The sequence below is a fragment of the Canis lupus genome, chromosome 3 (genome assembly GCF_011100685.1).
Source record: "Canis lupus familiaris isolate Mischka breed German Shepherd chromosome 3, alternate assembly UU_Cfam_GSD_1.0, whole genome shotgun sequence".
Classification (NCBI taxonomy): Eukaryota; Metazoa; Chordata; class Mammalia; order Carnivora; family Canidae; genus Canis; species Canis lupus.
Window position 1 is genome coordinate 37,179,886 of NC_049224.1, and position 4,700 is coordinate 37,184,585.

The following is a 4,700-nucleotide window of genomic DNA, read 5'->3' on the forward strand; positions in this document are numbered from 1 at the left end:
TGTCCTGCCTTTATGAAATTGCTGATATGTCTGCATTTGTTTCCAAGGGATGCCAGACAAATTATCACAAACCGAGAGTCTTAAAACAATAAAATTTATTCTGTCACAATTCTGAAAGCTCTATGCCCCAAATCAATGTGTCATCAGAGGAAATTCCTTATGTCCTTTCCTGAATAAGAAATATCCCATGTCCTTCTCCTAGTTTCTGGTGGTGGCTGACAATCTTTGTCATTCCTTGACTTGTTTCTATATAACTCCAGCCTCTCTCCGTTGGCACATAACATTCTTCCCATGTGTGTGTCTTTGTCTCTTCTACACTTCTTTTAAGGACATAGGTCACATTGGATTAGGGTTGACCATAAGCCAGTATGACCTTAACTTGATTATATCTGTAAAGACCCTATTGCCAAGTAAGATCACATTCACAGGTACCACTGTTCAGTATTTCAGCATATCTTTGTGAGGACACATTTATTTCACAAAATTATCCACCAATATCTACTATTGGAAATACTCTACAGGCATTCCAAAGCATCCTCTGCATTCCAGATAGAGTCCTCCCTAATTCCTTTATATAGCAGAAATGCAATTCCTCCTTAGTAATCAGAATCAATCACCCTGGCTAGGACAGTAATTCTCTTCTTTATAGTGGAATAAAGAGCCTCAAATAACAGGATACAGCTTCAACTTCAAATTCAATGGATATATCATTGTGTTCTCTGGCAGAAGCATGACTTCCTTTGGAACTAAAATTTCCAAACCAGCAAAGCACAAAGTTATAGGGGTGGGAAGCCAAAATTTTGCAGAAAGAACATTAGGCATTATAGTGAGAAGAACCATTTCCAATTATACCTCTTTGATTTCCAGATTCATGTATTCTGAGTTGGTTGCTATCTCAAAGCATATACCACTTCTATGATGCTATCTCCCAACTGGTGTCATAATTGAATCTTCTCAGATCATTCTGACATTATAACAAGCCAACCACTTCTGAGTGACAGGGAATATAGTAGAATGGATAAATTGGGCATGAGCCTATTGCCACACTTCTTTGATTATAAAGTGAGTTCCTTGATCAGAAGCAGTGTTATATGAAATAACTGATGGTGAATGTGGCATTCCAGATCCAGAAATGTTAGGGTCGGGAGAAGCATTACAAATACAGAAAAAAATCATTATTCACACCTGGAATGAGTTTTTTGTCCAATAAGGACAAGGCAGTAATCAAGGCAAATCAATTTTGTAACATGCTTGCTACTATATGACTAATTGGTCCCAAGGGAGTTAAGTGTTGAGCTCCTGCATGGCCTCCATTGCTGCTGCCTTAGTCACTTTGTGCATGACATCATGGAGCCTTTCATGACACCTATAGGTGACATACTGTATAGAATGTGCCAACTTGCCTACCTGATTATTTCCCTACAGAGGGAAGTTTTTCCTTTGGTGAACAATCACATAGGACAGAAATATGGCACCTTGTTTCCATTCTGAGAAGTTATTTGCAAACCTGTTCTCCAGTTTCTTTGTCACTCATCATCAAATTCTGTTCTTTCCCAGTCTCTGTCAATCTAGTTAAAGTGCTGTGTGTGAATTTGTGTAGATCTCTACTTCTGGCCATTTCTTATCCAGACAACGGAAAAGATTAAATGCACTGTTTAAAATTTTGTCCACTTAGAAAATGTCTCTCCCCTTTGTTCTTCAGGGCCACCCTCGAATGAGGGTGGAGTACTCCGCAGTCTACCTATGGTTGGTACCATCATATCAGGCAGAACCATCTGTAAATCTGTCATAAGGACTCCCTATAAGGTCATACATGTAAATTGTGAGAAAAAAGGCAGAGAAGCAGGACAAGATATAGTACGAGTCTGAGCTACCAGACCATGAAACTACTGTACCCCTTAGACTTGCTTAAACCTATTCTCTTTTTTTAAAAGACTTTTTAAATGTATTTATTCATGAGAGACAGAGAGAGAGGCAGAGACACAGACAGAGGGAGAAGCAGGCTCCATGCAGGGAGTCCAATGTGGGACTTGATCCTGGGTCTCCAGGATAACACCCTGTGCTGAAGGCAGGTGCTATACCGCTGAGCCACCCAGGGATCCCCTCAAACCTATTATCTTATAAACAACTTCCACCCTGGTGTGTCAGAGTACAGCCAATTCATGATAAATAGCTTAGGTCACATGGTCATGGAGTGCCCATTCTGTCTCTACAAAGTTTAGTAGCATAGCAAGATAAGACCTAATTCTTAAAGTAGTAGTAATAATAATAATAATAATAATAATAGCAATAGTAATAATTGTATACAATGTAGAACATGGCTTTGCTCCCAAAGCTGGATATTTGCATTGTAATACTCTCATTTGAGCTGGCCAGAAGCTCCATACAGCATTCCTGTTGGAAAATAACATTTCAATTACCATTACACTGGTCCATTAGGCCCAAGACACCTGCTCCAGGTCCCACTCAAAATCTAGAATTTTGTAGATTATTCAATGAATGTACTAGATCAGCACTTTCAAATATGGTAGCACCTTCAAAGAGACCCACAGTAAATGATCCATTTTTAAGCAGTAGGCAGTAGAAGAAATAGTAACCTTTCTTTCACTTTGGAGGGAATGTTCCAACATGTTTCAGAACACCTAACCCTTAGAAACCTTTCCAAAGTCTGGGACCCTGAAATCTCATTTCATTATTGCTCACCCTCTGGTACACATGTGTCTCATTAAGACATTTAAGGTTCTTGCCATTCCTGCTCATTAGGTTAATCATAGCAGTAGATGAGTGTGTTCTTCTACAGAATACAGAGATTTCTCCACAAGGGGCTGTCACAGAGAGGAGGACAGTTTGGTTTCATTGGGTGCAGGTCATTGTGATTCTGGTTTTTACTCCACCAACCAGTTAACTGAGAACTACTCTAAGGTGCTCAAACCCATTCAGTTTGAATCTCTGTACTTGCTCTCATGGGGACAAGTTCAGCCTTACCCAGTGTTGAATTCCTCACTCTATGATTTAACATTCCTAGAATCAGCTTTGCGCAGTGGCAGTATCGTAGCCAATGAGGTTTATCTGAGGCACGATTATTAATTGAAAACTTTTCCCTAGAATCCATGCCCATATATTTACTTATGTTTCTGATCTGGTTTAAATTAGCAAATATTTCCCTTTATATCTTCTTCCTTCTCTTCCCTTCCTTTCCTATACGTTCCTTTCTCTCTCTCTTCCTCTGTCTCCCCTCCTCCCTTCTCTAGCATAAACCAACTCCTCATGGATCAAATTTTGCATTTATCTCTGTGAACCCTACTTGATATTTGTAACCCCAATTACACATCCCAAGTCACTAACAAGTGATGGGGGCAGTTCTTGGGGATCATAAGCATCACCCTATGTAAAGTTATTAAGGGATCTTCAAATAAGGAAAAGTTCTTTATACAAGACACACGGGTTGCTTCTTCCAGCAAAGGAGATCAAAGCATCTTGGGGAATTCACAATTCCCAGATTTCTTTGAATCCACACAAATATCCCTATCTCAAGTCTCAGAAGAGCCGCCTATACCACAAAGCCTACTGTACACAAGGGTATAGGCAAACGTGAGAATTCAACTTTCATTGTAATTATGCAATCCACTTAAACTCTCAATTTTACAGTCATATCTTGCCTTGTCCTGTTTCATTTTGAACATCACTACAGAAACTGTCTGATTCTCTGATCATGACAGGAGCCAATGGTTTAAAGTCAGTCATGTTGTCTGGGACTGCTTCCCTGTGCAATCACATGTGGCTTTCCCATACCTCCCTACAGGCCTTGTCATCATTGTCACCACCATTAATGTAAAGTACAACATCCAAAGCACTTGCTTCAATAGGCATTTCTTTACCAGCAACCTCAGGTGACAACTGAATCCTAATGTCACTGCACATTGTGAGTTATTGGAATTCCATTTTCCACTCTATATTGCATTCAAGGTGAAGGGTATAGTCAAAAGAATCCTGAAATCCCATGTCAGATGTTAGTAACAGGCTTAAACTATCTATCATCTATCTATCTATCTATCTATCTATCTATCTATCTATCTATCTATCTATCATCTATCTATCTATCTATCACAGTATGTTAATTAACTATACTGCAATTTAAAAAATAATAAATTTTAAAAAGTCAAAGGCTGTGGGGACAGTTCTAGGGAAGGACACTCATTGCTATTAGAATCCATTAGTATTTTTAAGCTTCAAAAATACAGATGTTTAAACACTACTTACTGGATAAAGGAGTATGTTTTGTCATTGTAGATTTCCTGAATGTAACTCTTAGCTACACTACAATGCAAACTCATCAGTAAATACTTATTATTGCCCTTTTGATTTTATCCCCACTTCGGCATCTCTGAATGGCATTAGCTGTATCCCAGGACAATAAATATCTGTCTTGGTAGTATCCAGAGGACTGGCTACACCACATACCGTATCACCCCCTGCTTGTGGCTGTGTATAGGGAAACTGCCTACATCCAAACTCCAGGATCCTTCCTCTACAATATTGGCTGGATGCAGTCTCTGGTCTTTGTGAGGTCCAAAAGGGCAAACTTGGTTAACTTGTTTATTCATAAGGAGCAATCTTAATATTGTTAGTGGCTTGTACCATTAAGGCTATTAAAATTCAAGGACTCAATAGATTTCTCCATCTACTACATCATTGGTAAT

General features: G+C 39.1%; 1 pseudogene; it reads left to right on the plus strand.

The window, feature by feature from the left end:
* Positions 1 to 3,029: 3,029 nt before the first annotated feature.
* On the plus strand, positions 3,030 to 3,152 carry LOC119871379 (annotated as a pseudogene).
* The last annotated feature ends 1,548 nt before the right edge of the window (positions 3,153 to 4,700 follow it).